At 46.5% G+C, this 27231-nt stretch overlaps 1 long non-coding RNA gene across 1 annotated transcript in view; it reads right to left on the reverse strand.

The window, feature by feature from the left end:
- Positions 1 to 19534, reverse strand: part of LOC105466773 (uncharacterized) — a 135457-nt gene extending 115923 nt beyond the window's left edge. The window contains exon 1 of the long non-coding RNA XR_011613822.1: positions 18810 to 19534. This is a non-coding gene — a long non-coding RNA (uncharacterized lncRNA). The remainder of the gene's footprint in view (positions 1 to 18809) is intronic.
- Positions 19535 to 27231: the final 7697 nt, after the last annotated feature.

Raw genomic sequence — 27231 nt, forward strand, 5'->3', positions numbered from 1 at the left:
CCTGTTGAACGTGAATCAGCTAAAGACCGCTTCCCTCGGAGGGCTGAGCACTGCCCCACAACACATACCAAGGTAATAACAAGCCTGGTACTGGCAGGAGGCTGGTGATGAAGACAAGAGGACCAGATGAGCACGACGGATCCTGACAGATCAGCCCTGGCACCGAACAAGTGGTGGCAGCACCGCCTGTTCCTGACACATCAGCCCTGGCACTGAGCACGGGGTGGCAGCATGGCCTGTGCCCCTGCAGATGCAGAGGGATGTGAGGGGGATGCAAGCCAGGCTTGGAGACTGACTCAGTCGCCTCCGCTTGCACTTCCGTTCCTCAGGGCAGGGAGGCGAGGCACAGGCAGCATTAGTGCTCACCTTGCCCCCGGACTGCATTTTTTTTCTGCTTATGAGATGTGCTCGCTTCACATGGACAGGCATAGCTATGATAACAGTTTCCTGATTATTTCGCTGCCTACATAAAGGGCTTTCAGAATTCACTTCCATCCTTAGGAAAGGGGGCCAACACCAGGCTGTCTCCCTTAAGATGCCATGTCTCATATGGGGGAAAAAAATCAATCAAGAGTGAAATCAAATAAAGGCCATAAAATACATCAGTTCCAACATTAAAATTTAATAGTACATTTTAAATTGAAGATGAGTTAAGTCACATTTCCAAACCTCTGAAAGCACGGTTACTGGGAGGGAGTGGTTTGCAACACACAAACGCAGCTCTGTAGAAGGGTCCAGGCTGGACGAGGACTCAAACGTCAGTGCAAGGAGAAAGTCTGAACAAACGCTCCCCCTGCCCTGTAGCTGTCCTCTTCCAAAACACACTGGTTATCTGTCAGTTTAGAACAAGGCCTGGGGAGGCGGGAGGCGGGCCTGGGAGGGTCACCTAGCAACCAAGCTCCTCACCCACACAACCGCACCACGCTGAGCTGAGCAGGACACACAAACCCCACTAATTCTCCCCAAAAAGTAGACGGAAGGCAGCACACTGCAACATCAGGCGTCCTGCAGGTAAGAAGACTGTGGGGAGCCAGAGGCACGTTTAATCTTGCTTGCATGGTGGAGGGAGGGGAATAATGCCGCTTTCACTCGAGTGTTGCACAATTCTTTCTAGCACTGAGCGGCAGAAAACAAAAATTACAGATGCTTCCTCAGAGAAATGTTTCTGAAGAACTGCACATAAGTTACATTCAGGAAATAGCATTAGAATGCCTCAAGCGCTTTTATTTTTAATAATCCCAGAGTAATTCTATAAAGTATAATTTACACGGACACAGGAAGGTGGCTGAGCCCGAAACCCCCAAACCAGGAAAACCCGCGTCCTGCAGGGGCCTCACCTCTGTCTTTCCCAGCCTCTGGGAACCACCACTCTGCTCTCTACTGCCACAAACGCCGCTCCAAGGTACAACCAGGAAGATCATCATTCAAAACTGAGGAACGTGGCAGAAAAAAGCTGTCAGGAGATTTTAATCACCAACAACACTAGTTACATGACCCAAAGATGACGAAAACCCCAGACCCCTCAAGACTGATTGTTATCTATACTTAAATACATTTAATCATCATATTGGGGGGTTATTCTTTTGTTTTGCTGCAAGTATATCCAACTGCTGTAAAAGGAAAAGGCAATTTGTTAACGAAGCTTCTTGGAATGTCTCAACGGGCCTCAAAGAGAGGCAGGATAAAAGCAGGACTTCCTGGCAGAAACGCTCAGCTGAGGGCAGGCGGAGTTCTTGAGCACCAACCAAGGCAAAATAAGGTCGAAGACCACACCACACTCTCCTCAATCACGTCTTCATTCCACGTTTCCTTCTATTTCTCTCGACTTCTCTGGGAGAGAGAATTAAACTGTGCTGAGCCTCTGAAAGAAAATGGAGACACACACCCCAAAAGGTCCTGCAGATGCTGAGAACGGGAGCAGCCGTCACAGTCCGAATGTCCTTTCAGGGCCATCTGACCTGGCTGGGATCCAAGTATCCAAGTGCAGGACTGTACGTCGGACACGTAAAGCCAGGAATACAGCCACTGAATGGCAGTTTTCCATCCCACCATAACCGGCCTTGCTAGGGGCTTCCTCAGGGACCACTGACCTCACGCCACCACCCCTCACTACCTTCAACTAACCTATGTCACGGAAGAGGCCCCTCCAGGCAGACCAGCCCTTCCCCAGTCCTGCTTCACAGCAAAACCTCCAGGCAATCGTCCTCGGCCTCTGATGCTCTTACTCCAGCCACTGACAAGAGTCCCCATGTTCCAAGCTAGGTTTAAACAGTGTCCCAGGCCTCAGGGCACATACACCCCTGCAGGGCCACTCCTACCCAACACCGACGGCTATTCCCACACACCCCCAACTCACAGCACAACTTAAAAATGAAAGTCGGAAGATACAGCCAGGAAACCAATGCTCAAGAAGCAACACAGGGTGACTCTTCCTAGAGCTATTGCTACTGAACATCTTTAAAATCATTTCCAGGGTGACTTCCTAGAGCTACTGCTGTTGAACATCTTTAAAATTCTTCATTTTAAAATTAACTTTTATTACACTGTCTCCTTATTCTACCAAGACTCTAGAAAACAAAACCATTACAAATTCCAATTCTATCTTATAGCAAGTTAGAAATACACACGTTTCCTCAAAGGATTCTATGTGTTTCCATGGCGATATCCTTTCCATGCCCCATGCTACTGCCTGCAACAGGGGAGGCTTTTCCAACCCAACCCAGGGACCCTGAGACAGGCACCTAATGAATCGTCTGCAAATTCCACCTTCCATAAAAACAGTATTGAAAATGAGCTTAATCGAACCCAATCCGGGTACGCTGAGACAGCCTTGCCCTAACGAATCGTCTACAAACTCCATCTTCCATTAAAAAGAGTACTGAAAATGAGCGTATTACCACTTTTTAAAAATTACTGTAAAGTGGACAGTGTTCAGTTCTGTGAATTTTGGCACAAATATTCCCATAATCACCATCATCACACAAGCAGAACAGTCCCACAGTCCCAAACCCACTCATGAGGCCTCATAAGCACACCCGCCCATTCCCCTGCATTCCTATGCATTCTGGATACGAGGCCTTTGCCGGCCGCATGGTTCGTAGACATCTTCTCCCCATCTACAGAAAATGTGTCTCTTCAATTCCCTAGGCGTGTCTTTTACATTAAAAGTTTAATTTCGGTGAGTCTTACCTACTTGTTTTCTTCCTTATGGATCATGGTATCATGGCTAAGAACTCTAACCCTAGGTCAAGACCCTAAGTCTCAACAATTTCTATTTCTTCTACAGGTTTTGTAGTTTGGCATTTTACATTCAGGGCTATGGTCCACCTTAATTTTCATACAGGAATTTCTCCTTGTTTTCACTCTTTTGCATACGGCTGTCCCATAATTTCAGCACCATTTGTTGAAAAGACTCAAATTCCATTGAACTGCTTTTGCGTCTTTGGGTCTGTTATGGACTCCACTCTGTCAGCTGACCCATGTGTCCGTCCTGAGCATAATTTATGAGTTTAGTGGCTGTCTCTTTGTGAAAAAAGTAATTCTGTCTGGAAGCAAAAACCACACTAAAAATGCTCTAAGATTCTTCCTCTTGTCAGGCTAGCAAAGCCACCGCCCTAAGAAGAGGTGAGTGCTCAACAGCTCCCAGGCCAAACCTTAACACAAAATGGGGAAGGCAATTCATTTCAAGATAGTTACCAAGGGGCACAACCTGAGACCAGCATAGTCATGAAAACTGCAATAATTTCACAACAGAATGAAATGCATAAAGAACTGCTGAGAAGCGTGTGATAAGTTACATAAATCACTGTACCTTAAATTCTGACGGTTGACTAGAACAGAAATAGCTTCACGGTACAGTTCAAACAGGAGAAAGGTAGGTAGGGGTGGTTTCCACACCACACAGGGCCTGCAGGAAACGGACACTTCCTCTAAATGGGAGATCCCGGGAGTGATGTGATAAACCATGGTGAGAGGCAAGGAACTGTGCAAGCTGGAGTCGAGGACTGGGCCCCACCACGGAGCCCAGGTTGCCGGGGCAGCCGAGGCAGTTATCAGGGGACAAGAAAACGAGCACACGATGCAAGGCAAACGTCTGAAACTGTGCAGCATCTTCGAGTCAAGTGGGACAAACTGACTCAAAATACAGGTTCTAAAACCACCAGAGCGAGCTGTTCCTCAGCTCTAGAAAGGCTAAGCGACTAATGCCCACACTGAGCATCTGCTCCCAGAGACGACCCTGGTGATGCAAGACCCAGCTCCTCCGAACTCTCGCCAAACCTCAGTGAGAAAATTTGCTGGTATCTTATGGCATATCGACATGTTCCTTTAAAATCTAGTATTTCATCAACAGTGCAGGCGCCAGCTTTGACTCATTCACGTTTCGATTAAACAAGATAATTTACACCCTGAGCATGCCAGGTAAGAGTTTACTACAATCTTGAAACAGAGCCAGAGGCTACAGTCTGCTCCTACAAGACACTACGTCTCTACAAGTTCGATGGGTTTTTACTTTTCCATGTCTTCACTTGCCTAGTGCTAGAAAGCAGATTAAAAACAGAAGGAACCCAGAAACACTATTGAATGAGACTCAAATATCTTGCAGTCATCACCGTGATGAGATGTTCATTAAACAGAAATGTTCTCACCTGTAGAAAGCAGCACACATCAACACGCATCGATAACTGTCGCCAGCATTCCAGATCACCTTCCCTTCCATGGCCACAGTGCAGGGCGATGGACCACGCACACCTGCAGACCCATGGAAAGCGGGGTGACATGGCCTATTATTGTAGAGAGCAGGCCAGTGTGTACTCAAAGTGCATCTCTTTCCAGAGGGCCGCCACGGAAAGTTACACATTTATTCCACCAGTTAATGGTGCTGGACCAAACATTTCTGTAAGATTCTCTAAGCGAGCTTTTCCTTCTGCCTAAAACGGTCCGGCACAAACTGAAAAAGCTCTTGGAGCTTGTTTTTATAGTTAAGGAGTATCTTCTTAAATATAGTCTTCACCTTTAAGTGATCACTTCGCGTAAGATCAGATAATCCCCAACTAGGCTCCTGATGCTGTGTGTGGCATCCAGCAACAGCACGTTCCATTCCTGGATTAAATTTCAGTCAAGAGTTCACAATGAGAACGATTTCTGGTGAATGAACCACCAGGCAGGGGGTGATTCCACTGGGCAGCTCTTCACACAAAGCCCAGGAGCTGGGGGGAAGAAGAGGAGGCCGACACGTGTCGACCGTGCTCACACCCTTCGAATGCCCCCCACTCCTGGAGGCCCGGACCCAAGGGAAATCTGACCTGAAAATGGGCAAACCCTCACTTTAGCAGAGGGACGGGGACTCGGGGCCACACCTTGACCTCAGAGCAACACAAGTGCAGACACAGCACCCCAGGACACCCTCCCCACCCAAATTCAAGGAGGAAAATCAACACCCCGCCCCCTTGTGGGAACCCTCGGCTGCTGGAGCAGACGCCTGCTGCTTTGGGTGTGCAGCCTCTCCCGTCCCACATTCTGGGCTCAGCACCTGTGTCTCAGCCCTGGCACTGCTTGCCACACCCACAGGTGTGCCAGGAGGGTCAAGTCCTAAGGTCTCCACTGCAACAAAGCCTTCAAGATGAAGGGGCCGCTCCCTCTAGCAGGAGTCCAGAAGCAGTGACTGCACCAGCGTCACGGCGTGAGAATTATCCCCTCAGTCTCCAAGCCTCCAGTCTGTTGCCCACCAGGGTCTTCTGCCAATGGCGAGGCCCAAGCTGGGTGGCACATTTGGTTCTGACCATTTCTCTTGTCAAGATCAATACTGCAAACACACATACACACATCCAATTCATTCTGTCACTAAAAATGAAATAATCTGCCATTTCCATCACAGATGATACAGTCAGGTTTCCATTACCAGGTTTTTTGTTTTTGTTTTTGTTTTTGTTTTGAGATGGATTTTCTGCTCTGTCACCCAGGGTGGAGTGCAGTGGCATGGTCTCGGCTCACTGCAACCTCTGCCACCCGGGTACAAGTGATTCTCCTGCCTCAGCCTCCCAAGTAGCTGGGATTACAGGTGCCCATCACCATGCCTGCATAATTTTCAAGTTTTCAGTACAGATGGGGTTTCACCATGTTGGCCAGGCTGGTCTTGAACTCCTAACCTCAGGTGATCCACCTGCCTCATCCTCTCAAAGTTTTGGGATTACAGGCGTGAGCCACTGCACCCTGCCATTACTGGTGTAATTTCTAAGCCACTCTCTCACACCCACTCCCATTTTAAAAAAAAAAAACACAGTTTTATGGCTATATTTTTTCCAAGAGAACCAGTTACCCATTTGAAGTACAAATAAAACACCATGTTTAAAAAGCCAAAAATGCAATTTGCACAGAAGTTTCCAAATACCCAGTCGATTTGAGCCTTGAGAATAAGATCAAGCTGTTGGCCAAATACAACTTCCCTATCCATCTGTCTGCCTATGAGTTAGACACAAGGATGAAGCCACGAGCTAGAGACACAAAGGCAGGAACCACCAAGGCAGCCAAGACTCCAAATAAAAGCTTGAGGGACCAACACAAAAGTACCACACCCTGCACACCCTCCTCTTCTTCCTTTTCAGAACTTCCAGAGGATGAAACAGGGACCTCCTCAGACTTCCCACGGTGCAGGCAGCCAGAGGGGAAGGCGGCGGCGGCCTGAATGAAGCGACCAGGAAATCACATTCCACAAACAAATTCTCCATGTGCTTTACATCCTCTGTCTCTGAAGAATTATGTGAGACAAACAGTCACTAGAAAACCGTATTCAAGTGTCATTTCACATTTCCAGCAAAGAAAACAGTGGTGGGGCATGAGGGAAAAACATAGCCACGTGTTCTGGGGTATTAAATAAGGTTTTTTCTGTTATAACCATATAATTATAGATTCTCAGATTTCTGTATAATTCATATGCTTCCTAATTAGCAGACATAGTAACAAAAAGTGAATTCCAAGTGTAAGATCGGAGGACCCATTCACATGCCTTCAGGTTCTGCTACTGTGTTTCAACTTGAGAAAATGGTTCTGTGTATTGGTAACAAGGCCTGAGAGTCTGTGTGCGAGTCTGTGTGGCTGTAATCAGGGTTCATGTTGGCTCCGTAGCAGAGGATGTTACACTGTTACATTATCTTCTACAAAAAATCCTGAAAAAATGAAGGCTGAATAAACATACACACCCTCCCAAAATAATCCAAATGTCCATCAATATGAAAACAGATGAATTACGGTTTCCATCATGGAATATTCCTCAGCAGTGAAAACAAACTATAGCCACAGGTGCCAACAAGGATAAAGAAAACCTTTTAAACATGCTTAAAGTGAACTGACTAGGCAGAATTCCTCCATTACAGGCTTCGATTCCAAAAGGGGTACTGTTCTGAATTCTACATCTACTGTGATGTAGAATTCTAGTTAGCAACCTGTTTAGGGACACATCTAGAAAAAAGCAAAATAATGACTATACAATTTTAAATTTAAATAGTTAAATTTGTAAATTATAACTATTACTATGAAAATTCTAAAAATATGAACATTTTCCCAAGTGTTCCTTTGACAAACTTCAAAATGCCCTAGTGAAAGGAGCTGGGCACATTCCTCAGCCCCGGGCTCAAAACTCCCTGAGCCTAGCACAAACACATCCCATCCTCCCATCCCACCACCATATATCTCTCAAACTCCCTGAGCCCAGTATAAACACCACCTGGAAAGTCTCCGATAAGGGGACAGCCATTCAAGGTTACTGAAAGCGCAGGAGCCAAAAGAATTTCTTTGTTCCCCTGCAACTTTCGGGCTATAAAAAGCAAACGCTCGCATTGTTCAGGGCCCTCTTGTATACTGTGTAAAGGAGGGACCAAGTTCGAACTTGTAGTAAAGATCCTTGCCCCTTGGCTTTGACTCTGGACTCTGGTGGTCTTCTTTGGGGAACAAACAGTCTGGCATAACATCTGGGGGCTCGTCCGGGATTCCCCAAGCCCACCAGACCCCTGGTCAACGGATCTGCTAAGATCGATCTACTGATAGGTGAGCTGGCTCGTCTCCGTTTGTCTGTCTGTGTCTGAGTGTCTGTTCTGAATCTGAATCTGTGACTCGCGAGGTCTGAAACTGAAGCTGGCACGGTCCTGGCGGACGCGCTATAGGACAGCCAGTGGAGACCGGTGGGAGACGTCCCCTGGCTCTCTTCTGATTTAAATTGTGATCTGAGTTGCCGGAGCGCGTTCGCGATCCGGGCAACAGCTGACTCTGACCCCGGTCCCCGGGTGCGCGCTCGCGGTCTGAATTGCCCCGGTCCCCGGGTGCGCGCTCGCGGTCTGAATTGCCCCGGTCCCCGGGTGCGCGCGTGCGGTCTGAATTGCCCCGGTCCTCGGGTGCGCGCTCGCAGTCTGAATTGCCCCAGTCCCCGGGTGCGCGCTCACGGTCTGAATTGCCCCGGTCCCCGGGTGCGCGCTAGCGGTCTGAATTGCCCCGGTCCCCGGGCTCCCGGCCCGGTCCCCGGGCTCCTGGCTTCCGGCGCCGCGCTCCCAGCCCGGTCCCTGGGCTCCTGGCTTCCGGCACCGCGCTCCCGGCCCGGTCCCCGGGCTCCCGGCTTCCGGCACGCGCTTCTGGCGCCGCGCTCGCGGCCCCGGTCCCCGGGCTCCCGGCTTCCGGCGCGCACTCGCCGCCCCGGTCCCCGGGCTCCCGGCTTCCAGCGCCGCGCTCGCGGCCCCGGTCCCCGGGCTCCCGGCTTCCGGCGCCGCGCTTCCGTCCCCGGTCCCCGGGCTCCCGGCTTCCAGCGCGGATTTCCTTTACAGGGATTCTAACCCACATTCCTTTACAAAAAGAGACACAGAAAGTGAGACTGGGGAGAGGGAGAGAATGAGTGAGAGAGAGACCATAAGAGATGGGAGAGGGAGAAAGTGAGAAGGGAAATCGGAAAGAGAAAGGGGAGGAAACGGCAGACGTGGAGAGTCAGAGAGAGAGACAGAAAGAAAAAGAGACTGAGTGTGAAGGAGAAAAGACACGGGATGACAGAGACAAAGAGAGCGCGCGCGAATGAAAGAGCAGGAGAGAGCAGACGGAGGGGAGGCAGCCGGCACTCACGGGCCTGCTGAAAGGGAAAGTAACTTTGAGGGGCCGGCGGGGCGGACGCAAAGGCGTACTTCGCGGACTAGCCCCCCCCCCAGCCGCCTGACTCCACGGTGGCTTTACCCCTCCGGGAAATAGGACCCCCAGATGACACAGGAATCCCCAGGCTCCAGTACTGGCCATTCTCCAACAGTAATCTGTATAACTGGAAAACTCAGAGTGCTCGGTTTTCAGACAACCCCAAAGATCTACTGGCTTTACTGGATGGTGTCATGTTCACCCACCAGCCCACTTGGGACGATTGTCAGCAGCTCCTCCGAATCTTGTTTACCACGGAAGAGTGAGAGAAAATACAGGTAGAAGCTAGAAAGCTGGTCCCGGGGGACGACGGTCAACCGACTGCCAACCCCGACCTCATAAACGCGACCTTTCCTCTGACCAGGCCGGCATGGGACTACAACACGGCAGAAGGTAGGGGACGGCTACGCCTTTATCGCCAGACTCTAATGGCAGGTCTCCGGGCAGCTGCTCGCAAGCCCACTAATTTGGCTAAAGTATATTCTATTCTGCAAGAAAAGACAGAGAGCCCAGCCACCTACTTAGAAAGATAATGGAAGCTTTTAGAGAGTACACCCCCATAGATCCAGAGGCTCCAGGAAGTCAGGCAGCTGTTGTAATGTTATTCGTAAATCAGGCAGCCCCAGATATTAAAAGAAAACTCCAGAAATTAGAAGACTTGGAAGGAAAGCGGATTCAGGACCTCCTTCAGATAGCCCAGCGGGTTTACAATAACAGAGATACTCCAGAAGAAAGGCAATTTAAGGCCACTGAAAAAATGACCAAGGTCCTGGCAGCAGTAGTACAGAAAGAGCATCTACAGCCAGAGTACACCCAACGCAGGTGGCCCCCCAAGGCATGATAATCTGAAAAAAGACCAATGTGCCTACTGCAAGGAGGCTGGCCACTGGGTAAGAAACTGCCCCAAAAAGAAACAACGAGGACAGGGACCCCCTAGGTCCACACCCGTACTAGTCACTCAAGATGAAGACTAGGGAAGACAGGGTTCGGATCCCCTCCCCGAACCTAGGGTAACTGTGCAAGTGGAGGGGTCCCCGGTCCAGTTCTTGGTCAATACGGGAGCACAGCACTCAGTCTTAATTAAAACTAATGGAAAATTATCCTCCAGGTCCTCGTGGGTACAAGGGGCCACAGGAGTTAAAAAATACCCATAGACCACACAAAGAACAGTAAACCTCGAAGCCAAGAATGTAACCCATTCTTTCTTGGTCATCCCTGAGAGCCCCTGTCCCCTATTAGGGAGAGACCTGCTAACTAAAATGGGAGCACAGATCCATTTCCTCCCTGAGGGGCCCGTCATGACAAACTCCCACAATCAACCCGTGTCCGTCCTGACTACAACCCTAGAAAATGAATACCGGCTCCACCAAGAGCAAACGGCCCCTGACCAGGACATAGCAACCTGGCTCCAGCAATATCCAGAAGCTTGGGCGGAAACGGGGGGCTTAGGACTAGCAAAACACCGTCCTGCTTTATTTGTTGAACTTAAACCTGGGGCAGACCCCGTGCGGGTACGCCAATACCCGATGCCCCTAGAGGCCAAGAAAGAAATTGCCCCACATATCCGCCGGCTCCTTGACCAAGGGGTCCTTCGCTTATGTCACTCACCCTGGAATACTCCATTGTTGCCAATACAAAAACCTAATAGTAAAGAATACAGACCTGTACAAAACTTAAGAGAAATCAATAAGAGGATTGTAGACATACATCCAACTGTGCCTAACCCATATACCCTCCTGAGTACCCTAAACCCTAAACATCAATGGTACACTGTTTTAGATTTAAAAGATGCTTTCTTCAGTTTGCCTTTAGCCCCTCAGAGCCAAAAGCTCTTCGCCTTCGAGTAGAATGACCCTGATAAGGGCATAAGTGGCCAACTAACATGGACCAGACTGCCACAAAGATTCAAAAACTCTCCTACCCTGTTCGATGAGGCCCTCCATGAAGACCTGGGATAACTTTCCTGCCCCCAATGACCTTAAACCCTGCCTCGCTGCTGCCCAACCCGGACCTGGACGCCCCACTCCACGACTGCACCGAGATACTAGCTCAGGTGCACGGAGTTCGAGAAGACCTGCAGGATCGCCCACTTCCTGACACCGACCTCGTCTGGTTCACTGATGGGAGCAGCTTCATGCATCAGGGCCAGAGGTACGCTGGAGCGGCAGTGACTTCAGAGACTGAGGTAATCTGGACGGAACCCCTGCCCCCAGGGACATCGGCCCAGAAGGCCAAATTGATAGCGCTCACCCAAGCTCTTACCTTAGGGGCGGGGAAAAAGCTGACGGTATATACAGACAGCCGATATGCTTTTGCAACAGCGCATATACATGGGGCCATTTACAGGGAGCGGGGGTTACTGACGGCTGAAGGAAAAGAGATAAAAAACAAGCAAGAAATCCTAGCCCTGCTAACAGCCCTATGGAGGCCAGAAAAGTTAGCCATTGTGCATTGCCCAGGGCATCAGAAACTAACTACTCCAACTGCTCAAGGCAACTTTCTGGCGGACCAAACTGCAAGAAAGGTGGCGAAGGCTCCCAGCCAACTCCTTGCACTCCAGCTCCCTGACCCGGGCCCCCGGGACTTGCCATATTTCCCTGATTATTCAGAACAAGATCTCCAGTGGATTGACAAGCTTCCCCTGAAACAGATCCAGAATGGGTGGTGGACTGATACTAATGACCAAACCATCCTACCAAAAAAATTAGGACAACAAGTGTTAGAACACATCCACCGAACCACCCACCTGGGTGCTCGGCGGATGATAGACCTGATCAGACGCTCTAAGCTCAAATTCAGACATACAGGCGAGATGGCCAGCAACATCGTGACAAGTTGCAAAGTCTGCCAGCTTAACAACGCCTACCCCCAATCCCAGGCTGCAACGGGAACAAGGCTCAGGGGAACCAGGCCCGGTATCTACTGGGAAGTAGATTTTACTGAAATAAAGCCAGAAAAATACAGGTATCGGTACTTACTTGTCTTTGTAGATACTTTTTCAGGGTGGACTGAAGCATTCCCCACCAAGAAAGAAACTGCTCAGGTTGTAGCAAAGAAAATCCTGGAAGATATCCTCCCCAGGTATGGCTTCCCCATCCAGATAGGGTCAGATAATGGGCCAGCCTTCGTCGCTAAGGTAAGTCGCTATGGCTTCCATCCTTGGGGCAAATTAGAAACTACATTGCGCTACAGGCCCCAGAGTTCAGGACAGGTAGAGAGAATGAATCGGACCTTAAAAGAGACTTTAACTAAATTGACTATGGAGACTGGCGTTAATTGGGTGGTCCTTCTCCCCTACGCTCTGTTCCGGGCCCGTAATACCCCTTACAGACTGGGCCTTACTCCTTATGAAATTATGTATGGCAGACCCCCACCCTTAGTTCCCAGCCTAAAAGATGATCTGCTCAAGTCCGAAACAGAAAATGTCTCTGAACTCTTATTTTCCCTACAAGCCTTGCAGAAAATTCATCAAGAAATCTGGCCCAAGCTGAAGGAACTATATGAGACCGGTCCCCCACCGACACCCCATCCGTACCAGCCAGGAGACTGGGTCCTGGTCAAGCGACACCGACAAGAGACCCTAGAACCCAGGTGGAAAGGACCACTCCAGGTACTCCTAACCACACCCACCGCCCTGAAGGTAGAAGGCATCGCATCGTAGATCCACTACACCCACGTCAAGCCAGTGGACCCAACCTCCGATCTTCTGGGACCAGTCACGGCGGCGGCTGAAGCACCGGACGCGTGGACTGTGGACAGAGCTAGAAACAACCCCTTAAAACTCACCCTGCGCCGGCAGCATAGCTCACTGCAAACATGCAGTTAGGTAGTCTAACCCTAACGTTAGTCGCCCTAGTGGCCGCTGGAGAAATCACAAAACCAGCTCATAATCCCTTTGTCTGGAGATTCTGGCTTTATGAAAACCGAACCCACCCTGGGCAACCTCATAAGCCCGGAAAATTATTGGCCAGTGCTGATTGCCCTTCCTCAAGGTGCAACAGCCCAATTCTACTAAATTTTACTGGTTTTCAAATAGCCAAACCTATAACACCAATAATATGCTTTAAGTTTGATCAGACTAAATACAATTGTAAACACTATTGGTGACACCAAAATGCCGGCTATCCTTATAACTATTGTAACATCCATAGACCCCGTTATTAGAGAGAGAGAAAACAGTTAAACCCTAAGTGGCCCTTCCATCGTAGACGGGATAGAGACTTTTCATATACATAGATAGTTAGAGCTGGACCACGCCTCAACATGGGGCTGTATACTACTCCCCCTCCTCCACATGGCCTAGCAGTCACCTCTATCTGTGGCGAGGCCTAGTGCAAGTACTGCCCCTGGTCCACGGGAATATCCAACGACAGGAAAACAGACTAACACAAGACTTACGTCCTTTCTCCTGGTTAAAGTTATTACAAGAAGGACTAGAACTTGCTAACCTTACAGGACTTCATAGCCTGTCTGGCTGCTTTCTGTGCGCCACTCTAGGGCGTCCACCGCTAACTGCTGTCCCTCTGCCATGGGGATCCTCTACCTTTGCCCAAGCTAACAACCTCCGAAACCTCTCGTATGCTCCTATCCTGAACGTGCCCCTATACCTAAACCCCAGTCAGGAAAAGTTTCCCTACTGTTTCTCAGGAACCAATTCCAGCCTCTGCAGCATCACTGCAATGCCCCCTAATATCACCTTAAGGGCTCCATCAGGCATATTCTTCTGGTGTAATGGAACCTTATCTAAGAGCCTACCTAGTCCTTCTGTTAATAACCTACTGTGTCTCCCTGTCACATTAGTTCCCCGGTTGACTCTACTAACTGCTGGCGAGTTCCTAGGATATACCGGTAACTGGACTAGTGCTGTTATTCACCCAGACCCTAGACCAAGACCTGCATGAGCCATATTTCTCCCCCTCATTGCAGGAATCTCCCTCACCGCATCCTTCATTGCGGCCGGACTGGCGGGGGGAGCCCTAGGTCACACCCTCATAGAAAGTAACAAGTTGTACCAACAACTTGCCGTTACTATGGAGGAGTCGGCTGAGTCCCTTGCCTCCCTTCAGTGGCAGCTCACGTCCCTAGCTCAGGTAACCTTGCAAAACCGGAGAGCCCTAGACCTACTCACTGCAGAAAAAGGTGGTACATGTATATTTCTAAAAGAAGACTGTTGTTTCTACATAAATGAATCAGGACTTGTAGAGGACCGGGTCCAACAGTTACGCAAGTTAAGCACTGAAGTAAAAACACGGCAGTTTGCTTCAGCTGCAGACCAATGGTGGAATTCCTCTATGTTTTCTCTGTTAGCCCCCTTCCTTGGACCCCTGCTAAGTCTACTATTTCTGCTTACCGTAGGACCTTGTGTTGTTAACAGAATTTTACAATTTGTTAAGGAAAGATTTGACACCATACAACTCATGGTCCTCAGAGCCCAATACCAACCTGTAAACGCTGAAACAGAATCAGACTTATAAGACCCAAGATTGGCTCTAAAGATACCTGAAAAGAAGGGGGGAATGAAAGGAGCTGGGCACATTCCTCAGCCCCGGGCTCAAAACTCCCTGAGCCTAGCACAAACATATCCCATCCTCCCATCCCACCACCATATATCTCTCAAACTCCCTGAGCCCAGTATAAACACCACCTGGAAAGTCTCCGATAAGGGGACAGCCATTCAAGGTTACTGAAAGCGCAGGAGCCAAAAGAATTTCTTTGTTCCCCTGCAACTTTCGGGCTATAAAAAGCAAACGCTCGCATTGTTCAGGGCCCTCTTGTATACTGTGTAAAGGAGGGACCAAGTTCGAACTTGTAGTAAAGATCCTTGCTGCTTGGCTTTGACTCTGGACTCTGGTGGTCTTCTTTGGGGAACAAACATTCTGGGCATAACACTAGCATTGCTCACCACACCCACAGGTGTGCCAAAATAAATGAAAATATAGCTCAAGTTAGTAGAATCGAAACCTGAAGATGTCTGAGCCGTCCCTTCCTCGCTATCTACACGTCATGTAGAAATCTAAGAGCAGGTAGTGACACTGCAATGCAAGGCTCAAACCAACTGGGTATTTGGAAACTTCTGTGCAAATTGGCATTTTTGGCTTTTAAACACGGTGTCATTTGTACTTCAAACAGGTAACTGTTTGTTTCCCTCGGAAAAAGTACAGCCATAAACCTGGTTTAAAAAAAAAATATGGGAGTGGGTATGAGAGAGAGCAGCTTAGAAATTTTACCAGTAATGGCAGGGAACAGTGGCTCATGCCTGTAATCCCAGCACTTTGAGAGGCAGGCCCCACAGGGCCTTTGAGGGCACTGGTCTCCTCTGCTGCCTTCCTGCTGGACCGACCCCAGGACATTCACTGGGTTTCCACCCCTGTATCATTCAACATCCCCCCAAGGTGGTCTCATCCTCTTCTGGGGCTCAGCTCTGCCCCAGTTTCCTAAATCTCTGCCTTCAGAGCCTGAAAACACCCACGCCCAGGGTAACCCTAAGTCCACGTTTACCCAAGAGAGTCTCGATTTTATCTGTTTTCCCAGCATCACCCTCATGATAATTTACCCTGTAAATTCCAACTGCCTTCACACCTCACCCCCGCTGTCTCCCAGCAGACCCCACGCAGATGCATCTGTCCTGGACCCCACACCCAGGTCTGTGCATGCTGCCCTGCTCTGCCCATGTGGGGACCACCTCTTTCTTGAGGAATCAGCTGGCGATCATCTCCTTGTGAAAAGATGCCCTGACTTCCAACCCTCTCCAGCAAAGGCAGAAGCCGTCCTCGGTACTTTCCCCGAAACTCAGACCAAGCATGAAGGTGGCAAAGATGCTAGCTGTGCCTGGGATGCCATGGGCAGGGTCCCCAGATGCTCTGCACATGGCACAGGGCACCACCTGAACACGACAAGTGCTGAAGAAATAAAACCGACGTGCACTGACCTCTGATAGGGCCTCTTTCACCATCCACATCTGTCTCCCCTCTGGACAGTAAAATCCACAAGACAGGGAGGGCTTGTCTCACTCATCTTCAAACTCCTAGGGTCACCCTGGCAGGTAAAGAGGACTCAAATGTCTTCTGAAGGAAGCAGTTGGTTAGTTGCCGAGTTAAAGGGTCTCAAATTCAGAGCTCTGCGTAGGAGTCCAGCACACTTTATTATGAATGACTCCAACCACAGCAGAACTGGCCGTGGAACCAGTGCTAACCAATTCAGGGTTTGTTCACGGTTTCTCAGTTCAGTATCACCACTCACTCTAACAGAGCACCCGGGCACAGATCCTCAGATGTCTACACAGAGTGGGACGATGGCGCCGAGTCACATGAACGTCCCATTGCAGACTGGGAGGCACCGGTCAGACACGGACCCAGGGAGAGCGCAGACCTCGCGTTACATCGGCTCCGTGTAAACAGCACTCCCCGCCAGGCCCTTTCCTATCTGCACAGCTTCTACAAATTCAACTCTCGAACCTGACACCTAAGAATACTGCACACCCCCACATGAACCCCCCACTTACCTCCCAAAATGATCCCGCACGGCCAAGTACAAACCTTTTCAACATAAGGGAACTGGAAGGCATGCGGGGCTTTCTCGAGTCCCTGCTGCCTCCTGATGGGAAGGCCCAATGCTTCACACCCCTAGTGAAGGGCAGGTCTCTTCGGCCCCCTCAGAGTCAAGAAAGCCCATGTTCCCTTTCTCAAGACCACACACAACCGAGTCACAAAGTAGGGCGGAACCTCGACTCTCCGGGTTCCGGTTATGTCGAGTTTAAGACCTGCTGCTGTGGACACTGCAGGAAAGGATGAGCCTGATCCTGGCTTTGGCCTCGAGCTAATCAGCATTAACTAATTTCACTTTCCAGGACCAACTTCAAAGGCCTGCAAAGCCAGAGAAGGGAGAGGAGATGGAACATGCCTTCACCCCAGACCTGCTGCAAGCACACGCTTCTCACATGTGTCCCAACGTGCACAGCGTGTCCGATGCCCGTTCACATTCACCGACCCGCAGGTCTTCTACATGGCATCAGCCTCCTGGGCACTCTGGGGACAAGAGGTAAAATGGCAAGTCCCCTCTGCTGCAAAGGCGAGGTGCAGGGACCCAGCAGAATCAAACTGACCTTTTTCCGACAGTCTCAAAACAGAAGGAAAATACTGAACAGCCAACGTCCCCTCAACGCAGGTTTATTTACCTGTGACCCACAGGCCATGACAGAAAACTTCAGGTTCTTATTGATTCCTTATTTTCCCCATCCAGGAAGGCTTTGTTTTTAATATCATATGAACTTGCCATTTTGTGGGCCAAAAACAGCAAATATTGACAGTTTCCTACGGTTCAACCGAATGAAATATGATCACGACCTTTTGTGAAACCATGAAGAAAAGGTGGATATCTCAATATGCTTCCAGACTGTGGCTTTGTTCCTGAAGCACTAACTCTTTTCACTCAGGATTTTAGACAATGAAGAATGAACAGCAATATCCCACCAACAAAACTAAAAATGAAATGATTTTGCATCCACCTTGGAGCCTTTTTAGGACAAGGCAGGACACAAACTTTTAAAAAGCTGCAGTTGTCCCTCTGTATACACAGGGACATGGGTTCCAGAACACCCCCTGAGTTTACCCAATCTACGTGTCCACGGGACATATGTTAATATTGTATCCTGTCAAAAAGGAAATTGTCCCTGATCAAAAAGAATAAAAAACCTTTTTGAATAAAAACAATTGATTAAAAAGAATAAAATATGCAGCTTTTCAAATTTCAAAATTTCAAAATTACTGAATTCGTAGGTTAGTTATAACAGGTTTTTTGTTTCGTTTTTTTTTTTCTTTCTTTCTGGTAAAATGGTGGGTATTCTGAACTTTGGTTAAACTTTAAACTGATAGCTGCTATTATGGTTTCAAAATTATTTAAAATATGACCAGATGGATTCCTGCTTTCCTGAATTCAGTGGTATTCAAATCTTCCCATTTAAAGTAATCTCGTGTGGCTGACCCGGGGATTGGGGATACCCCGTGGGAGCCGGAGATTCGGCGGGGGGTGGGAGGGAGAAGCGGTCAGAGAGGGGCTCCTGTTGGAGACCCAGTAGGGAGACAGAACGGGCCAGAAAAGGAGGAAGGGTGAGAATGGGCACCAGGACGCCTTCCTGGCGCGGCAGGGAACTTTGCTGAAACTGCGGGCCCCAGGGAACAGCGCGGGAAGGGCGGGAGGGAGTGGAGAGGACCCGGCAGACCCCAAGGTCAGTGTGGAGAAAGGGACATTTCCCGGTTCCTTCGCCTCTGCCCAGCGTTCTGCGGGCATGCCCCCCCTCAGGGACAGGGGAGGAGGTGGCTCTCAGCGGCTGGGAGAACTAAGGGGCGCACACGCGCTTCGTAGGGCCAGGGTCACACGGTAGCCTGAGACGGCTGCGGATCTCGCTGGCCGCGTGGGTGGGCGCGTGGGGCGCCGGCGGGGCCTGCAGGGGACCCTGGAGGAATCTGCAAGCACCCGCCCGGGCAGCGGGCCTTCCGGGAGACCAGTGTGGACACGCCCTGGGCATGCCCTTCCAGCTGGGACATGTGAAGCTGGAATTTAAACTCCGGCAGACAGAAAAGCGGCCGGAGGCAGGACTGGAAGAAACCCAAGTGCAAAGTCCAGCCCGAGGCGAGGAAGCAGAAATGCCTGACCTGCGTCAAACTGCGCTGTGAGGAAAAGGTTCTGGGCAAGGTTCACTGCCCCGCAGAGACGCAGACTCGGTGGGAGCCTGAGAAGCACCAGGAGGCCCACGGCAGCCGGTCTGAGAGGGCGCTGAGGACCCCACGGCAGCTGCTTCCGGCGTAGTTCGCCTCCTCCAAAGCCTGGCCCTCAGGCGAGCGCAGCACGGAATCGCATGGCGCCCCCTGGAGCACTAGCGGGGTAACCAGTGGAAGACCTCCACTTCTCAGGGAGAGGATCCCGGTATATCCCCAGATAATCAAACTGTTCACTCCCCCCAAAAAATAAATAATTTTGTATTGTTTTTGAAAATGTGTATCCTCTGTCTACTGGTCAAAATGCTGCCCATTTATCTATATGCGTAATTAAACTTTTTAATGAAGTTATTTAACATTCTTTTTTATTATGAAACAAAACAGTAAATTTGTTAATGGTTTTAATATCATCTAATAAGATTGAAAATATGTCAATTCGTCATTGCCAATGAGTCTTTGTGTTATTTATTTTACTCTGTTAGATATTCTGTCCATAAATGTCTAAGTGGTTTAGAATCTAGCCTAACATATGGTATGTGCTAAGTACTAACTACTCTAATTCATCAAATTATCTTTCTATCCCATTCTTAAATACAATACTATTTTTTATTTTTATTAAAAAAATTTTTGACTAATCTAATTATCTATGAAAATTATGAGGTCTATTCAGTTTGCCCTCTTGATAAAAGCCTAAGTTTCTTTTCTTTTCTTTTCTTTTTTTTTTTTTTTTGAGATGGAGTCTCCCTCTGTTTCCCAGGCTGGAGTGCAGTGACACAATCTTGGCTCACCACGACCTCCGCTTCCCGGGTTCAAGTGATTCTCCTGCCTCAGCCTCCCGAGTAGCTGAGACTACAGGCGGGACTACAGGCCTGCTCCACCATGCCCGGCTAATTTTTGTATTTTTAGTAGAGACGGGGTTTCACTATATTGGCCAGGCTGGTCTTGAACTCCTAACCACGTGATCTGCCCGCCTCAGCCTTCCCAAGTGCTGGGATTATAGGCTTGAGTCACTGACCCAGGCCTTTTTTATCTCTTTATTAATACATTAGAGAGTACAAATGCAGTTCCCTCACAGAAGCATGTTGCATAGTGATGAAGTATGGGCTTCTGGTGTGACAATCATCTGAATGCTGTTTATTGTCCCAGTTAGTTATTTTCTCATTCCTAAACCCTCTGCCAATCTCCCATCTTTCTGAGTCTCCAGTATCTATTATTCCAGTCTCTATACCAAGTGTATGCATAATTGAGTTCCCACTTATATGTGAGAAAATGCAGAATTTGATTTTCTGTTTCTGAGTTTTTTTCACTTACGATAATGGCCTCCGGTTTTATTCATGTTGTTGCAAAATACATGATTTTATTCTTCTTCATGACTGCTTAGCATTCCATGATATAAATGTATAGCACATTTTCTTTATTCTATTATTGATTGATAAATTTAAATTGATTTCATATATAGGCTATTGTGAATAGTGCTGCGATAAACATGTGAGTGTGGGTATTTTCTTTATGCAATAAATTATTTTCCTTTGGGTAGATACCAAGTAGTGGGAGTGCTGAATCAAACGGAAGCTCTATTTTTGGTCTTTTTTGAAATCTCCATACTGTTTTCCATAGAGGTTGTAGAAAGTTACATTTCCACAAACAATGTATAAGTGTTCTCTTTTATCTGTATCCTTGCTGAGAGCTCATTTTTCTGCTTTTTAGTAATAGCCATTCTGCATGATGTAAGTTGGTATCTCATTGTGATTTTTAATTGGCATTTCTCTGATCATTGACAGCGCTGAGCATCTTTTACATGCTTGTTGACCATCATTGTCTTTTTTTTTTTTTTTAATGTTCATATTCTTTACTTGCTCTTTAATGGTTACTTGTTTTATTTTTGTTGAGCTGTTTGAGTTCCTCGTATATTCTGGAGATTAGATCTTTGTCACATGCAAAACTTGTAAACATTTATCTCATTCCATAGGTTTTCTGTTCACTGTGTTAATTAGAAATCTCATTTTCAGGAGCTTTTTAGTTTCATTGAGTTCCTTTTGTCTATTTTTGTTATCGTTACATCTGCTTTTGAGCTCTTAGTCATAAATTCTTTGTCCAAGTCAATGTTCAGAAGAGTTTATCGGAGAGTTTCTTCTAGCATTTTAATAGTTTCGGGTCTTACATTTTAGTCTTTTAATCCATATTGAGTTGATTTTTGTATATAGTGGGACATAGGGATGCCATTCCATAGTTCTGCATATGGCAATATAATTTTTCCAGCACAATTTGTTGAATAGGATGTCATTTCTCCAGTGAATGTTTTTATTGACTTTGTAAAAGATCAGTAGTCTGTAGGTATGTGGCTTTATTTCTAGGTTCTCAATTCTGTACCATTGTCAATTTATATCAGTACCATGCTGTTTTGGTTACGAAAGCCTTCTAGTAAAATTTTAAGTCAGATAATGTAATATCTCCAGCTTTATTCTCTTTGCTTATATTTGCTTTGGCTATTCAGGCTCTTTTTGTGGTTCCATGTGAATTTTAGAATTTTTTCTCTAATTTTATAAAAAATAACATTGGCATTTTGGTAGGAATTGCATTTAATATGTAGATTGCTTTGGGCAGTAGAGTCCTTTTAATGATCATAATTCTTTCAATCCATGAGCATGGAATGTTTTCCTCATTTGTGTCAGGTGCAATTTCTTTCATCAGTGTTTTGTAGTTTTCCTTGTAGGGATCTTTCCTCTCTTTGACTAATTGTATTTCTAAGCATTTTACCTTTTTTGTAGCTATTGTAAAAGGAAGTGACTTTTTCATTCAGTTCTCAGCTTGATCATCATTAGTGTATAAAAATGCTACTAATTTTTGTACATTGATTTTTGCATCCTGAAACATTATTAAGTTTATCAAATTAAGAGTTTTTTTGGTGGTCTTTAGATTTTTTGTGTATATGGCATTATGTGATCATCAAAGAGGGACAATTTGACTTTCTAATTACAACCACATAGATACTCCCACCAAGACCAATACACAGAGTCTCAAGGGAGGGCACAGGTGATGGTATTTCTTTAAGCTGGACATGTGATTATGGCTAGAAGCCTGGGCTGACAGCCACTTAGCTAAGTATTGCCTCTCAAGTTTCTAAGTTTCTCCCTTCCTGCCTTGCTGCCTTCCTTTCTTTCTTTCTTTCTTTCTTTCTTTCTTTCTTTCTTCCTTTCTTTCTTTCTTTCTTTTTCTTTCTTTCTTCCTTCCTTTCTTTTTCTTTCTTTCTTTCTTTCTTTTTCTTCTTTCCTTTCTTTCTCTCTCTCTTTCTTTCTTTCTTTCTTTCTTTCTTTCTTTCTTTCTTTCTTTCTGTCCTTCTCTCTCTCTCTCTTTCTTTCTTTCTTTCTTTCTTTCTTTCTTTTCTCTTTCTTTCTTTCGACAGAGTTTCCACTTATTGTCCAGGCAGGAGTGCCATGGCGCCATCTTGGCTCACTGCAACCTCCGTCTCCCAGGTTCGAGCGATTCTCCAGTCTCAGCCACCTGAGTAGCTAGGATTACAGGCACCAGTCACCACACCTGGCTAATTTTTGTGTGTTTTAGTAGAGACATGGTTTGACCACGTTGCCCAGGTTGGTCTTGAACTCCTGACCTCAGGTGATCTGCCCACTTCAGCCTCCCAAAGTGTTGGGATTACAGGAGTGAGACACCACGCTCAGCTGCCTCTCAAGTTTCAATGTGCCTATGAATTATTTCCGATTCCAGGTCTATCTCTTAGTAATGTGATTCTGCCCAGCTGCCTCTCAAGTTTCAATGTGCATATGAATTATTTCCCATTCCAGGCCTCTCTTTTAGTAACATGATTCTTCAGGTTTGAAGGGGTCCATAAATTGGCTTCTTTAAAATGTCTCCTCTTAATGATGATGTTTCTTCCACTACGTCCAATATACTAGCACTCAGCTAGAGAAAGTAGGCACAGCACAGAGCTCCTGACACCCAACACTCTTACCACAACACAAATACTTTTGGCCTAAAGTGGAAACCACCAATCACCATTTCCAAATGTCATTTTCTGCTGACTCTTTACAGTTTAGAAAACCTAGAGAAGGCATCAATGTTTGAGTAAGTCTGCATTTGGAAAACACATACACATGAGTTAATACAATGTTTATTGAGCACGTACCATATGTTCAGAAGTCTGTCACAGAGCACTGTTCAGCAAACATTATGTTGTGAGTTCAGAAGTCTGTCACAAAGCACTGTTCAGGAAACACTGCATGATTTGAATTAATCCTCAGCACCCTGGGATTTGGGTGCTAAGTTTTTTGTAATTTTTAGGATTTAAATGAAGGGCCTAGCATTTCTATTTTTTCTTCCATTTTAAAAATTATTTACCTGAAAAGTAAAATGTGCAGAATAAAAGCTATATTGACAGATGACTGGGATAGAGAAAACAGGGTGAACTGTTCAGAGAGATGTTTTATATTTATATTTACTTTATTGTGCCTTGTGGAGCAGCCACTGGATTTGCAGGAATGGAAAACAAGTTGCTAGGTGGGATGTCTCTAGAAGCACTGGCTTCAGTGAAAAAGAAATTATGATCCCCAAATATAGAATTATTTACTTCCATTTATCTGCTTTTCCATTTTAGGAAATTGTTGGCACCAGCTCAGGAGACAGCAGGAGTCCACACCTGAATCTCCGATCTCCTTTAATCAGTTCTGGGAGAGAAGATTCTAGGGTGAGGCCAGACCTGGATGAGGCCTTAGAAGAAGGTGGATCTGGGCAGGGCTGGACCAGAAAGTAGATCCCATATTTCTGATGTCCATGCTGGTGGAGTATGTCCAGTTTTGTCTTTCCTAAGCCTGCCCAACAGAAACTCGACTCTTAGAGCTTGTGTAATTTTATCTGTTTAGCCACTTCCCTGTCAATTTTTATTACGCATGATAACAAGAAACTTAAGTAAAACTCTCGGGGTTTTTTAGGACAATTATATGGGAAGCTAAAAACCATTTTTTTTTTTACCAAGATGAAAGATATAGAAATAATCACAGCAATAACAATAATTCTTCTGTCCACGAATAGCCCTTCAGGTGGTGACATCGGAACTCAGAAGAACAGCATAAGGGAAGTGGAGCAAATGCAGCCAAGGCCCCCTGTGCAGCTCCCTTCTCCCTTCCGACCACAAGATGCTGAATTCAGCCATTAATCCGTTTGCTCTAGACGAAAAGTTTTCGGACAGCAGAAACCATGAATTCTTCATCTGTTTTTCTGATGGTCATGTGATGTAGTTTAGACATCCGCTCCAAATCTCATGTTGAATTTTCATCCCCAATGTGGCAGGTGGGGCCTGGGGAGGAGGTGGTTGAATCACAGGGGGAGTCCCTCGTGGCTCTGCGCTGTCCTTGGAATAGTGAGTACTCACGAGATATGACTGTTTAGAAGTGTCGCCCGTCCCTCCCCATCTTTCTTGTTCCTGCTTCTACCACGTGAGACGCCTGCTACTCTCATGTGATTGTAAGCTCCCCAGGCCTTCCCAGAAGCAGACACCGGTGCTGTGCTTCCTGTACAGCCTGCAGAACCATGAGCCAATCTGACTCTTTTCTTCTAAATCACCCAGTCTCAGGTCGATGAGCCAATCAAACTCTTCTTATAAATTACCCAGTCTCAGGTTTTCTAAATAGCAGTGCAAGCATAGCTTAATACAACATATGAAAAGAAAGCAATTAATACATTCATCAGTTTGAGTCTCCAGACCTCTGCCAAGCTTCAACTCAAAGAGCAGGAAGTGAGCAACCCCCATCTACTGCTCCTGATCATGGGAGAATTTTCAGTTTATCTTAAAACATTTCAGGTCAAAAGCCCCGTGTCTTATGTAGAAGAAGGAGGGTGTCTAAGAGAATGGGTCTCTTTACTCATTTTTATTTCTGAGACAGGGTCTCTTTCCCTGTCTCTCTGGCTGGGGTGCAGTGGCTCACTGCAGCTTTGACATTTTGGGCTCCCACCTCAGCCTCCCAAGTAGCTGGGACCACAGGTGCACACTACCACAACCGGCTAATATTTGTATTTTTGGTAGAGATGAAGTTTTTCTATGTTGAGCAGGCTGGTCTTGAATTCCTGAGCTCAAGTAATCCTCCAGCCTCTGCCTTTCAAAGTGCTGGAATTACAGGTGTGAGCCACCACACGAGGCAGATGGGTCTTAACTGATTTTAATCAGGGTACCTGAGCATGGAAGACATGCCCTTAATTTTTTTCCCAATACCATATTGGACAGTCCTATAACTATGATGTTTTTATTCCTGTGATTCATAAGGATATGATAGTAAAAGACCTTGAAAGCCTGTAGGAAAAAAGTGCTATATTGTGCTTGAAACCACCTTTTACTCTGAAAGCAGGTGCCATCCAGATATATCTGTTGAGAATATATTTTCTCCTGCTGCATTTTAGCCAAACAGCTGAGTGTGTCTTGACGTTGTTTTTTGATTTTTAACAGGACAACTGTATTTTCTAAGACCCCAAACTCAGGAGTGGTCACGGGGCAAATCACCGCTGCACACACGGAAAGCATGCACAGCAAATGCATTTCTCACACCGAACCAGGTGTTGTTCCCCCTGGGTGCACATGAGAATCACCAGAGAGGCTTTTAAAATTACCTAAACTCAAAAAGCAATAGATAAATGCATTCAGAATCCCTGTAGTGGGACCTGGGCCACAGTGCTGTTTAAAGCTCTCTGGGTGACTATGGGGTACAACCAAGCCCTCAAACTGCTGCTTTAAATCAACCTCTTCTGGTGACCTAATGGCAAATGGTTTCCTGAAATGAATGGCAAGATTTGCTGCTGGGTTGTAGTCTTCTGATCTTACCTGCATTACCTACTTTTCTTTGCAGAACTTCCCTCTGCTACACATTTTATTCCTGATTCAATCCAGTTCTACTCATACCAAATGCATAGTATGTGCTAGGCACCATTGCATTGCTGAACCTCACTGTGGGGAGAGGACTTTGCTGAAGAATAACTGCATCCTAAAAAAAAACTCAAAATACTGGACTTGAATGATTATCCCACCTTTGCCTCCCAAAGAGCTGAGACTGTAGGCATGACCCACCGTGCTTGGCCTATACCCTAAAAAATTAAAACTATCCTACCTACTAAATTGAATGTAAACATGGGAAGACCTAGAAGGTCACCAAAGTGTTAGGACATAAGTGAATACCTTGGAATATTAATATCCACCTGATGATGACCTGAATAAACACGTCCCACTTTAAAACAATACAAAACAGTGCAATTATTCTGAGATATGAAGTTAAAATTTTGTGCAAATAGGTAATATTTAAATTTTTATATATGTATAACATTCATGGAGAAAGAGGTATACAAAGAAATCACGTAAAGTTCAATGAGTTATTACAAAGTGAGCACACGTGTGTAACCTAGAAATAGAACCAGCTTCACTGATGCCCTGGCAACCACTTTCTCTCTTTTTGCTCCCCCAAAGTCACTAAGATCTTAAGGGCTAACATTGTAGGTCAACTTTGTTTTCTTACACATGTTTTATCACAGAAAATTTAAAGTATATACAAAATAAAAGAAACAGTACAATAGGCCTGTTACCCAGGCTTAACAACACCTAATAACATACCAATTTTGTATTATCTATACTTCAACTCATTTCTCACACAGGCTTTATCATTTATGATTTGTTTCTGATACAAAATGCATGCTCATTGAAGGTAAAATCTTGGCTGAGCACAATGGCTTCCACCTGTCTAATCCTATCACTTTTGAATGATGAGGCAGGAGGAGCATTTGAGGTCAGGAGTTTGAGAGCAGCCTGGGCAGCATAGTGAGACCGCAACTTTATTTTAAAATTTTTTTAAAAATTAATCAGGTGCAGTGGTGCACACCTGTAGTTCCAGCTACTTGGGATGTTGACACAGCAGGATCCCTTGATTCTGGGAGTTTGAGGCTACAGTGAGTTGTGATTGTGCCACTGCACATCAGCCTGGGTGACAGAGTGAGACTCTGTCTCAAAATAAATAAATAAATAAATAAATAAATAAATAAATAAATAAATAAGGGTTTGCATTGATATAAACAATCCCTCTTTTAACAATAGAAGTACCAAATTAAAAATCAGTAATGTGAACCCATTTTTAACTCAGACTTTATCTTTTAATAAGTTTTTGTTTTTTTGGTTTTGTTTTTTTGAGGTAAGATGTGTACTCACTGAAAAGTCTAATCTTGGATGGGCATGGTGGCTCACGTTTGTAACCTCATCACTTTGGGAGCCAGAGCTCAGAGGTCTCACTTTGAGACCAGCCTAGGCAACATAACAAGAACTCACTGGGGCAAGATAGTGAGATCTCATCTCTACAACAATTTTTTAAAAGTTAGT

Source organism: Macaca nemestrina, chromosome 15 (assembly GCF_043159975.1).
Source record: "Macaca nemestrina isolate mMacNem1 chromosome 15, mMacNem.hap1, whole genome shotgun sequence".
Classification (NCBI taxonomy): Eukaryota; Metazoa; Chordata; class Mammalia; order Primates; family Cercopithecidae; genus Macaca; species Macaca nemestrina.